Below are 13,187 nucleotides of genomic sequence, written 5' to 3'. Positions count from 1 at the left end.
AGGTCGAAAGTGGTCGGATACCGGCAAAGCCATGTGGTTCAACATAATCCACTGAGCATTCTTTTGAAATATCAGATATCCAGTTCTTTTTTTCCTCTTCCCTCCTCCTCCCAAATATTTGGGGTGCGGCGGCTTTGTGGTGCTCTTGGCAGGGCTACGGCTGCTTATGGGGAAACGTACAAGTGCCTGGAGAGACGCCAAGTGCAGGGTTGTGGGACTTGTCCGATGCATTACTCTTGTAATTAAGAGAGCAGTTTTTAGAAAAAGTGGAAAACCACGTAGGGCGACTCGCAGCTGCCAATCATCCGCTGGCGCGGGTCCGAGCCCGTCTGCGTAGACACGCCGGGGAGCCGGGGTCCGCGCACCGGCCGCGCGGTCCATCTGCCAAGACAGGGCCTCCATCGCGCCAGCCCCTGACCTCCAATCTGTCACTGCGCTGAAAGGCGGCCGCGGAAAGGGGCGCCCCCCGCCCCGCCTATTCAGAGCGTGAATGCGAAGCGGTCCGAGTTGACCGGCCGCCAGTCTCCGAGGCTCCGAGTCGGGGAGGCACCCTACAGTTTACACAGCGCGGCCTCAATGCAGCCTCCGGGCGCCCCATTCAGGCGGGCCTGCATGCAAAAGAGCCGGCCATTAGATCATCGTAATTATCCCATTGACATCGCCCCGGGGCCCCGTGGGGGCCGGGAGCCCATCAAACGCGTCTCTAATGAGGCGCTCCGGGCCCTTTGTGCGCGCCGCGCCCCCCTCGCGCGCCGCCGCTCCGGCCGCAGACAGGCGGTCCCTTTCAGGCGCTTTCACTCGCCCTGACCCCCGACCCCCAGGGTTCTGACATCAGCAGCCCTGATCTGTGATCATTTTTATTGGCACACACTCAACGCTTGTTTCCTGCGTTCCCCTCCGGCCCCCCGCCCCCCACCCGAACCCCCCCTCCCCTTTTTCGGCGAAACTTATTGGAATCTAACAGGCATATGCCGGGCACCACAAAGTGAGCCCGCAGCGTTCTCACAGAGGCGCCGCGCCATTGTGCCAACAGCGACAACCGGGGACTCATTATCTGGGCGCACGGACCGCTAATCGCTGCCACGCTCAACAATCCCCAGCAGATGTCCACAACGTTATGAGTTTTAATTAAAATGTTCTACTTATTTTTATCAATGCACTTCCCCACCCCGCCCCCACCCCCAAATTAAAAAGATGTTACTCCCTGGTAGTGTTTTGCAAATTCCTCCTTCATCAGGGTGATTAAAAGACTCTTATGTAGAACTAATCGGGTGTTTTTCCCCTTTTTCCTTTTAACGTGCTGCTGCTAAATTTTTTTTAAAAAAAGAATTCATTATACTCAACGATTAAAAAGATTCTGTTTTCTTCTGTCACAACAACTGCACAGAGCGGCGGGGCTGCGTCCGCGTCCTCCTGCTGATGCGAAAGATGGTAATTTCCATGAATTCCTTAATTTCAAACGTGGTTTGACAGAAAAACTCGACAGAGCGTTTTCAGTTCGTTTCCTTCCAAACTGTTTGACTCTGGGAAGGACGTGATTGTTGCTTCGTGACTCCAAGTTTATGAAAGATCCACTTAAAACAGGCTTTCGGGCTTTTCAAAGATAAACTCGATACTCTCCACGGAACTTCTTCAGCACATATGGTTTTTAATGTAATTTTGTTTACCCACAACCATAATTTAATTTGCCATAAAACTGAAATGAAAGGACATTACAAACGAGCTTTTGACTTGAGTGTCAGTTAAAATAACCATTTGCCGAGAGGCCAGAGCTGAAAGAAAGTGGCATCGTTTCATTGTAAGGAGGCACCACATTTCAAAAGAAAAAAGAATTTCTTTTTTTGTTTGAAAGGAAACCGTCATCTCTGAGCACAAAACCTGAGCCCTGCGGACGAAATATCGCGACGCCAGGGGGACTGCCCCTGCGTTAAAACCCTGGGCCTTGAGTGAGAATTAATTAATTTTCAGGAAGACGGCTCCATCAGGATAATATAAAGGACAATCTAAAAGTCATGGATAACAATTTCCAGTTGTTAAAAATCACTACCAGTCATTGCAGGAAGTGAAAAGTCAAGGAACAGGAGACTTTTCATTACAATCAAAAATAAAAAAGAATTCAAATAACCAGCTTCAGATGATGTCTCCATTAACAAGATTCTTGGATTCTAATAGAAAGAATCTTTTTGTTGGTAGCCACTAAATTGTTTTACCTTCTAATTATGAGTTGCTTGGAGTCCTGCGAGTCCCTCAAAGCCCACACCCCATTTTGTGCAACCTGAGCTTTTGCAATCTGCTCTCCTGCAGCTGTCTCCTATTACCCCTGGCCCCCAAGTCCCCCTCGAAGCACTCCAGATCTCTCCCCAAGTCCCTCTCCTGTGACCCATCTCCACTGACAGTCGCTTCAAACAGGGACACAGAGTGTCACCCCGCCTCCCTCTTGGGAATTCCCAAAACAGCACTGAGTCCCGGTTGGGGGCAGGGTGTGAATACTGGCGTCCTGAGTCCAGTCTTGGGAGCCTTTAACAATCCTAACTTTTCATTCCTCAATCAGCTAGGGAGAGTGATCGAATGTGACCATTGGAAACACCGATATTACTTACAAAATGACCACCACGGGGGAATGCCCCAGACCCGCCCCTGCCCTCTGTGGACCCCTGTGGCCATTTCCCACGCAGATGAGGCCTAGCCCTGGAAGGAGATGTTCTCAAGTCTCCTATATGGGGGCTCGAGGATTAAAGGCGGTGGAAATGGAAACCGTGTGCCTTGCCATGATCCAATGTATAGGAAATCCGCAGGCATATTGGAGCTGTTAGACATGCAACCTCAGGACGGTAAATATTTAGCCACTCAAATCCCTGGCAGGGTCTTTGGAGGACAGGTTTTCACTGCGGCAGCCTGGAGCCCAGCGGAGTCCCCCAGGCAGCCCACCTGCTCACGCTCAGGCAAAAGATGTTCAAGTTCAAGCCTATCAGATGCTGTGGAACAACGTGGTCCAACAGCAACACAACAAGAGCCACAAATGGGAGCCACATGTGCAATTTTACGTTTTCCGACAGCCATATTTTAAGAAGAGCCAGGTGAAATTAATTTGAATATATTTTACTTACTGAACCCAATATACCCAAAATATTATCATGGCAACACATCACCAATAGAAAAATACAGCAATGTGGCCCTGGCTGTTGTGGCTCAGTAGATTGATTGCTGGCCTGCAAATCAAAGTGTCACAGGTTCGATTCCCAGTCAGGGCGCAGGCCTGGGTTGCGGGCCAGGTCTCCAGTTGGGGGTGCACGAGAGGCAACCACACATTGATGTTTCTCTCCCTCTCTTTCTTCCTCCCTCTAAAAACAAATAAAATCTTTTAAAAAGTGCATCAACAGGGTATTTCGCATTCTTTTTTTGGTATAAGCCTTTGAAATCAGTGTGTGTTTTACACTCACAGCCTATCTCAATCAGGACCAGCCACGTTTCATGGGCAGAAGAGCGCCGTGGGGCTGAGGGCCGCTGCAGTGGACAGCGCCCTGTGGCACAGTGGGTGACAGGTGGCATGGGGACCTTGCAACCCAGGTTTAAACTGAGCCCCTGACAAGCCACGTGGGCGCCCTGAGCCTCAGTGACCTCCCCCGCGGAGCGTGGCTGTGTGCGGCTCCGAGCAGGGGAAGGCGTGGGGAGAATGGTGCCGACCTCCCGGCACCAGTGTGAGGATGAAGCAGGGGCTCCTTGGAAGAGGCACAGGCCCTGTGCTCGTTCAGCCCCCAGTAAATCCTTCTGCAGGCTCAACACATACGTAGTGAGCACGGGGCAGGTGCCAGTCCAGTGAGACAAGCGAGAATAAACCAGAAAATAACAACAAAGTCACGTGTCAGGGTTTGCCAAAAGACACAGAGGGGTATTCTTTTATGTAGTTGTACCAGGGAAAGCCTCACAAAAAGGTGACACTGAAGCAAAGACATGGGGCAGGTGAGGTTGCGGGGCCCAAGGACACCAGCAGGAAGGGCATCTGACGTGGAGGGAACAGCCAGTGCAAAGGCCCTGAGGCAGGGACATGCTTAGTGTGTGGGGAGCAGCTGGGAGGCCAGGAGGCTGGAGCCGGGACAGGTGGGCGAGGCGTATGCGCTGCGGTCGGGGAACAGTGTGCAGGCTGGTCCCACGGTGCTTGCTGGCCGCGGTTGGGATGCTGACTGACTTAGTATGAAACAGGGCATCATCACAGGGCTCTGGGCGAAGAGATGGCTTGAGCTCCCCTGAGTCTTCAAAGACTCCTGCTGTGCTCTGTGCGCAAGAGGTGGTGACAGGGCAGAGGACACAGGGACAACCAAGAATCAAGGAGGGAGACGGAGGTGGGCTGGGCAAGGGTCATATCCGCAAAGGGTGTGTGCTGACAGAAGAGACGAGATCTTCGGATGGACTGGAGGGGGTGGGAATGGGCGAGATCATCACAGGTGACAGGGACCGTGGCCTGAGCGCTGGCTCGTGGCTCATGGAGCACCGGCTCGTGACGACGGGAAGATCTGCCACCAGTTCTCCACGCGCCGGGAACCCTGCCCAGTGTTTCCCACGGGGTTGGGAACCCTGGCAGCAACCGTCCGGGGCGCTGCTGCCAGTCCACGGAGGGGACAACTGAGGCTCGGAGAGAGGAGACCACCCACGACATAGCTGGACTCAGTGAGTTCAAACATGGGTGGCTGTCATCTCCAGAGGCCAAAGGTCTGTCCTCCACAACGCTCGGCACTCTGCCTCCTGCCCCCCAGCACCCTACAGAGGTGAAGATGGGACCCTCACCCCTCTGCTCTTCTCTCCCAAGACCCCCGCTGGTCAGAGAGCAGAGGGGCTGTGGGGCAAGAACCATCCTTTGCCCCAGAGCCTTCGAGCTCCTAACCTTGGGTCTCGCCTGAGAAGCCTGGAGCTACGTGCCGGGCCCCTGAGGCGAGCCTCCTGCTGCCTACAGGACACAAGACCCTGTGGCTGCGGGGACCCCTTTGCAGGCCGCCGCCACCTCTCCGCAGTGAAGGCCCCTGCAGATGACCACCCAGCCTCTCTTACCGATACTTGTCGCTTTGCGAGGTTGTACTTTTACAGGGAAGAGATGGGCCCTCCACACAACGCACCGAGTTTGGTCAAACTGGGTAAAACTTTCTGCTTTTAAGAGGCTCATGTGATTAGACAGGGCCCATCCGGATAATCTCCCCTCTGATGAGCTCAAAGACGACTGATGAGCAGCCTTCATTACATCACAAAACTCCTTTGCCATTTAAAGTAATATAACCACGGGAGTGGTATCCCAGCCTATTCTCCCTTCCAGGGATCAGGATAGGAAATGGCAGGGCCCGGTGGGAAGTCTGCCTACGACAGAAGGGCAGAAACACATCATCAGAGAGGATGGGTCTCTTTTTCCTGGGCGTGGGCTCCCCCCAGCACATTGGCATGACTTGACCCCATGCCCATCCCTGGCTGCAAAGGAAGCTGGGAGATGAGCTCCGGTGTCGCCAGCCTCTCCCATGGCCTCGAAGGGGCTGGCCAGGAAGGAAGAAGGCGGAGGAAGGAGATGGCTGTGAGGAGGCAGCAAAGGGGTCTGTCACACAAACTCAGAGCAACAGTCTTCCCTGCTCTTTGTCCAAATTATTTCCTTCAATCTGTGATGACATGCTGACTCAATTACCCCTTTATTGCCTGTCATCCCCCATCTGTGAAGGGCTGCCTCGGACGCAGTACCTGTCACTCATGAACAAGGTCCTTAATACCCACCTCCCCCAAAGCGCTCTGAAATTTTGGTGCTGACTTGCAGCAGTCAGTTAGCCTTTGCTGCGTAACAAAGCAGCCCAAGCTTAGTGGTGTGGGGCAGCAAACACGCTCCTTAAACTTCTCATGATTCTGTTGGTTGGTAGGGCTGTCTTCTGGGGTGGGTTGGCTCAGCGGGGGCTGGCTGGTCTAGGAAGGCCTCACTCGCTGGCATGACGTCATGTCTAGGTGGCTGGGCCTGTCACCATGTGCTCATAGTGCAGAAGGGTTTCCAGCAGGAGGAGGGACAGCAAACCGGGTGCAGGAGCATTTTTTAGTCTTCTGCTTCTATCACGTTTGGCAAAGCCCCATTGATCTAAGCAAGTCACATGGCCAAGCCGAGGTCCAAAGGGTGGACAAATAAAATCTACCTCTTGATTGGAGAAGCTGTAAAATATTGTGGCCATTTTTTCTCCTCAGCGGAGTCCTTATGTAGCAGAGACCAAGTGACTGTCACACAGATGTCCACTCTCCATCCTCACGCACTGGACAAAACACAGTTGAAAAGAGGCCAGTCCCCTCCACTCAGCCCTTGGGTCCCGATGGAAACGACCCTTGGAGAACTGCGTGATAGGAACCAGGAACACTCCAGTGGAGTTTCCTAGAACACTTTCAGCCCAGTTCTAACCACTGCCCCTCAAGTGTACCTCTTGGGGGAAGACCCACTTTATGACCCACGTTCTCACGTCTCAACATTCCAAAGCCGCTACTGTTGACAACTCCCCTGAACTTCTCAGGAAATGCAACCGGATCGATCTGTCAGAGAGACGTCCTTCCGGATGCCTTGACCAGCTTTCATCACGAGCTGCAGGCACCTGTCAAAACGCAGCGCACCTTATAAATATGTATCATGCCCGTCCTCGTATCCCGTGTTGGGAGAGGGTATCGATGCTACAGTTAATGAGCCTCATTTGCATTCAAGACTAGACATAATTAATTTCTTCATTAAAAGCTTTCAACGTTTCTTTGCTGGAAGAGCAAAAGATCATCGATGAGGTTTGAAGAAGCAGTTAGTAGTAAAATCTGTCAATGTCAGGATGGGGACCACTACCCGGGGAACCCACGCCACTCAAAGCTGGGGTGATTCTGGGGCTCCCAGATGCCTGTGTCTCATCGTATCTGTTCCAGATCGTCATTTTCAGGTAACGACAATTCTCCTTCATTCTCCCCCTGCCCCACGCTGCTTTCCCCCATCATGTGGTGACTATGAGCTCCCAGAGAAGAGCTTGAGTCTGAAATACCTGATAAACGAATGGTCCCGGACTCTCCTGGGACGGGGTCCCCTGCTGCTTGTTGACTGGGAGGATATAGCCCCGCCCCTTGCCCCTCCGGAGCCTCCTTTTCCTCCTCAGTTAAATGGTGACAACTGTACCTCACAGAGCGGACAGGAAGATACCCGCCTCCGCTCCATTTTAAGTTCGCCCGACCCAAGGCATGCGCTCTCTTCTGGACCTTCTCTAGCCCATCAAACGCCATGTAGTCACCAATAAGTATCAGAGTTGAAACAAACCTGCCATTTTGCACAGGAGAGAGGCATTTTTCAGAGTGGAGTCAGGACCCTGCCTGTCCCATCCTGGCCACCCAGGTCACAGCCCTAGGACAGCGCCTGTCCCACAGCAGACACTCGCTCAGCAAAGATCTGTTGGGTGGATGGACGGACCACTTCAAAGCAGGAGGTGGCAAGACAGTTAGAAAAAATACAGTTGGGAAAACTGGAGTTTAGGGTTTTATATATCGGGAGGCTGTGGGGATAAAAGTGACCTTGGGCAAACTCTCTCAGAGTCCTGTGCAGCGGAAAGAAAGAACAGGAAGGAGCTGCTAAGAGGGTGGGTATGTGTCTCCAGCTGGAAGTCACACCCTTGACAGAAGAGGACAGCCTCAGCAGAGCCCTTCGCTCCCTCTGCAGCTTAGGAGGAGACCCCAGGGCTCCGTTCTCAGCAGGGAGGCTCCCTCCTAGCCCTGAGCGGGCTCGAATGTCAACTGCCTCCAGCCACTCTTCATCAGAGCTGTGCTCACAACATTGGGGAGCATCTGGGGTGTCGTGAGCCACCCAGGGAAGAAGACTCTCCCTCTAAGAACATGCTGGAAGGCTGTGCTTGGGCAGGCGGGTACAGAGAAGCAGGAAGCTCTGGCGCCAGATGGAATCGGGTGCATCATGAATATCCTGGGGTCATGGGTGGGAGGGAGGAAGACCCCAGAGGCCAAGGATCACACTGTCAATGAGACATCACTGTGGCCGTGGACCCGGATCACCCGGCTGAGGTCCTGTTTGCCGGGGCTCTCCGCTGTAAGGTGACGCCCCCTCCCTTTCCGTATGATGCTCTTTGGAAGAAAGCCGTTAGGTGCGGCCCACACTTAGGAAGTTGGGGATAGGTTGCGCTCTAGTTCACTGAGGGTGGGGTATCTACATAAATTATTTGGAACTTTTCTATGAAGAAACTTGCCTATATTTGTTTATCTATCCCTTATGCAATTATTTATTTAGTTATATGGATCCTACATACTTATATCTTATACTTAGGGCTATAATCACTTTTCTGCTCAAATTGCTCCGACTTTGGCCATGGGGACCCCTTTTAGTGGCTCCTGTGTGTCTTTTCTGTGCGTCCACTATTGGGGGTGTTGTTTTAAAATCAGTTCCTTGCTTTCCGGCATTACAACATCCTGCGGGCGCATCTTGCCTGTTTCTCACCCCCGTCCAGGGAACAGCCATTTCTCCAAGGAGCCCTGGTTCCTTCCATCCGAGATGTGTTTGTTGTTCCCGGGGTGTCATTGCTTCTAGGTTCTCTCAGCTCACAGAGCGAGGACACGTGTGTCTGTCGGATCTCTGGGGAGTGGGGTTGGCCATGTGTCCATTCACAGAGCCAGGCTCTGTGTCTCGGGTGTGGAACTGGTTTAGCCAATCAGGGCCCAGCCTGAGGCAGGCAATGGGGCCTATCCTGACTCCAAATTCAAGGCTAAGAATAGAGGAGGTGTAGTTTCTCCAAGAACACTCCAGGTGCAGACATGGATGAGGAGGAATATATGTTTAATAAAAAGGACAGATATCCATCACCATGGCAGCGGGGCGGGGTGGGGGCGGGAACCAGTGACAGAGACCAGAGAGAATGACACAGCTCTTGCGCCCTAACCGTCTCTAAGTCCTCTTGCCTGTGGAGACCATCCTGGGCAGTAAGCAACTCAGGAAAACAATAACTTTCTCCGCTTCCATGCCCAAGTCACATGTGCCTTAATGAAACATTTTTAATCTTGTCCTTCAAAGCAGATGGCTTGTCTCTTAATAGGTTGCAATTAAATCCTTTTTAAAAACTGCATTGCTGTTAAAGACGCCGCTCTCTTTACATGGTTTCCCCCTATCCTTTTCGGTCCTGACCCTCTCAAAATTGCCTTGCCACCCCCCTTTCCTATTAAAAAATGGGAAATTGCACCTAATTAGTCAAATCTGAATCGTATGTGGCTGTCACAGCCCCGTGGTTGAATTTCACGCACCATTTGAAAAGATACGGCAGAAATGTCATCGTTGATTCCCTCCCACACTCCAGTGACACGATTCAATTACAAAAGGAATTATGTTGCTTTCTGTCATTGCAATGCGCTAGCAATATGCTATTAACCTTTATTGATTTTTGCTTAAATATATTCAAGATGGGTACATTTTTGCAAATCTAATGGGCTGGTATTTAAACGGAAATATTTCCCTAAATGGATTTTCTTTTTAAATGAAACTTGCCAAATGATTATAAATGACGGGAGATGAGTTTTGAACTTGAATGAGACGTGGTGCAGAGGTTCTAGGGAGAGGTTTTCTGTGCCGCTTGACGCGCCTGGGGAGTGGGGAAGGATTTTTGTGGCAGAGGAGAGACAAATCCCTGCCCTGACAGGCACCTAGGCCAGCGGCGGCGAAAACAGGCGCCCTGCAGGCCGTTGTGGGTCCTGGCGCGGAACTGGGGAGGGACAGTGGCCGTGAGGAAACGGGGGGCCATCAAAGGTGAGGACCGCCTCCCCACTTCCCACCTGCCCTCGGGGCCTTCATTTCCAGTTACAAAGATCCCTCTGCTTTCTGGGAATTTTTATTGGTGGCCGACTGCCTTTTCTCTTTCTTCTGTGGTTTAGAAAACATTTAGGACACTTCGCTGAACCAACCCGGGTGCGGAGAGGACCCTGTAAGACATCCGGCGGGTTTACACGCACCTATACACGCACCTGTGCACCTTATAAGCACAGTCCAGCTCCTGGTTCGCACCCTCCGGGGGGGCAACATTGACTTGGGAAATTCCAGACACCCTGTTAGGTTCGTCCTTGGCGTCCATTAAGTGTGGGTGCGGTTGGAGAAAGAGCTGCTTCCCAAACTGCTTTGGGACAGGCACAACTTGACGAGCTACTGAAGCTGGTATTTACGAAGTCAGGGGGCTCAAGGTCACGGTCTTGGACGATTGACAGTGCTCAGTGTTTTCCAAGAAAGTGGCGTCTTCTGTAGGTATGGACACGGAGCGATTTCCTCCTGCGTAGCGTGACGCCTGCTGACGCTCGCCCGCTGTTTTTATTCAGACGACAATCCTTTGCCTTTCTGAGGGTGGGCTGGCCTTCGCAGTGAGCTGGGGCTTGAGGGAGCACGTCTGGCTCTTGTCGTCAGATCGCTCAATGACCGTCACCACGCCGGCGCCGTCCCTCCGAGCCCTGCCCCCATGAAGGTGGGCGGCTCCACTTTCGCCCAGTTAGACCCAAGTCTGAGTTGGCATTGACCCCTCCCTTCCATATGCCCGTCCTGTCTGTCTGCAGTCCCTCTTGGCCGGACGGGATGCAGGGGCCGACCCCTGTCATCTGTGCCCCTCCCCAGGCCTCCCTCCCTTCTCGCTGGACCCCGAGGCCTCCCAGCTGGACTGCCTGCTTCCGCCCTGACCCCACGTGCCCCCTCCAACCTCTCCAGGTGACCCAGGCCCTATCACACCCTGCTCAAACCTCCAGCGGCTTCCCGTCCCTCACGGAGCGAAATGCAAGGCCGGCGAAACCCCTCCTCACTGTCTGCCCTTCTCCTATCTCCTCGGGCGGGCGTTCTCATCACTCTTAAGAAGCTCCATCCCTGACCTTGAACTTGAACCTGACAACCGTGATCTCCTTCAAGGCTTTCGCATGAGGTCTTCCCTCTCCCGCCAGAGCTACTGCCTCCAAAATGTCCACATGGCACCTCCATCCCTCTTACCATCACCCCCAAGAAGCCTTTCCCATCCTCGCTACCCAGCTTGGTTTGTTCTCGTAATAACAGCTCCCCCTTTCCTCCTGCAAGCCCAGGGGTACCCACCTGCGACTCATCCGACATTCACACCGACCCACGGAGCAGCTTCCCTTATCACTCCCAGGTTACAGGCGAGCAAACCAAGGCCAGCAGAGGGCGGGTGCTTGAGGAGGGTCCTCCACCCAGCGGGCACTGGGCTGCAGTGTCTGCGCCGGGGACCACCAAAGTCATTGCCCTTCTCACTCGTTCACATTCTCTTCCAGCCCACCTGTGACTGTCACTGCTCCCACGGGGCTGGGGCTCAGTCAGCTGTGTTCTGGGCGGTAACTCTGGGTGCGGCGCGGGGCACAGCCGGTGCTCACTCAGCGTTTGTTGAATGAATACCAGACGCCGTGCTGAGGGCACAACACAAACTCACTCACTTTATCCTCCAAGCAGCCCTGTGGTCTGACCGTTGGGAGGCCCGTGGATGGGCCCCCTAGAGTAGCCCCAGCACAGACATGTTTTAAGCTGCCACCACTGAGCACCTACCAGGTATTTCCCCTCCTGGCACTAAGCGCTGTGAATAAAGGTGAGGACGGCACTGGGCCGAGGCTACGGGCTTCAGCGGTGATCCGGAGCCCAGCTAGCAGCGGGGTTCCCTTGTCCCCGCCCCCCAGCCTCGGCACTGCTCGTTCATGCCTCCAACCTGCATGGGAGTCTCCCAAAGCCAGATCCACAGTAACCTCGGAAACGCAGAGGCCCGAGGTGTCACCAGGAGAGCTGGAGGATTTCTGAGCAGGTGGAGAACATAAAAGGTTAAAACAGGCAAGAGTAGCTGACAAGGGCACAGGGCTGGGGGTCTGCCCCTCTGGGGTCCCACTGGCTCCCAGCTCTGCCTCTCAAGGTGTGACCTTAAGCAAGTCACAGGGCCCCTGTCAGCCCTGGGCTCTGCGCAGGAAGGACTGGGGCTGGGCACTCACTCCAGCCCTCACCGGGCAGGTCCGCCCAAGCGCAGCCGATGAAGCCCGGGCTCCCGCAGCCGCGCATGGCAGAGCTGGCCTGCTCGGGCCAGTTCGGAAGCTGGCGCTAGTTCCGCAGAGCGCCGCGCCCCGGGATGGAGAAGCGTGGCCCCGAATGACTATTTTTAAAGCCCAAGGAGAGCAGAAATCCCTGGCGCAGTCCCCTTGGCTACAGCCATGCCCGCATCTCGATTTTGTTTCCTTTCCGTTTCTAAGCCTCACGACTCCTCCCTTCTGCCACTGGGATGATGTCCCCGAACCTGTCCTGTCACCTGTCAAGAGGCATTTTATCTCCTGCGCCGTCCCCTGAGCCATCACATAACCGAGAGAGACAGGACAAGCCGGAGAGGATGAGCCAGGGAGACGGCGGTGGGGGGTGGGGGGACAGCGGCGAAGCATCAGCATCAGAACAGAACGGAAGAGCCGCAGCGACTGAAATGTCCCCCAGCTCCTCTTAACCCGTGAATCGTTTCCGGCTGTTCCAACGACGGACCCAGAATTCCATTTTGGGACGCCCCCTGGGGAAAGAGAAGCTCACCTTGGCACCGGGAGGGTTTTCTGCTTCAAGCCCACTCTGGGGAAGGGCACTTGGAGACCCTATGCGTGCGAGTCCCTCGGCCGCCGCAGGGACATCCAGCAGTCGCGGGGTCCCTGCAGCTCTGCGCGTCCCCTCCCTGCCTCCCAATGCGCTCCCTGGGGGTGTTCCCAAAGAAATCACAAGAAGCCAGCTACGTCGGAATCTCAGATTAACAACGAATAAATTCTTAAAGCGATATTGTGGGCCATGCTTACACTAAGGACCTGGGCATAATATATTTGGAAGTGAGTATACTAGTATAGTAACTTCAGCATTTTAGTAGAATAATTTTAGAGTAATTTTTAATCTAAGTGTGTCCCATGTCATAGTTGGGACATACTTATACTAAAAACTTATTTGTTGTTTACCTGAAATTCAAATTTAAGTGGTGTCTTATGTTTTGATTTGTAAGTCTGGCAACTCTTGGCACCTTAGACAGAAGAAGGGGCTTTCGCCCCCAAGGTCCTGCTGTCTCCCCTCCGGGAGGGGACATTGGCTCCAGGCTGAGGCTGGGCAGGGTTAACCCCCTGTGGTAAGGGCCTACTTTGTGCCACGCCCTGGGCTGGGCCCCGAGCACTCAGGGTGTCTTTTCGGAGTC

Source organism: Furipterus horrens, unplaced genomic scaffold (assembly GCF_987537825.1).
Source record: "Furipterus horrens unplaced genomic scaffold, mFurHor1.1.pri manual_scaffold_8, whole genome shotgun sequence".
Taxonomy (NCBI): Eukaryota; Metazoa; Chordata; class Mammalia; order Chiroptera; family Furipteridae; genus Furipterus; species Furipterus horrens.
The sequence above is the reverse complement of the archived record's forward strand: the minus strand, read 5'-3'. Positions refer to the sequence as shown.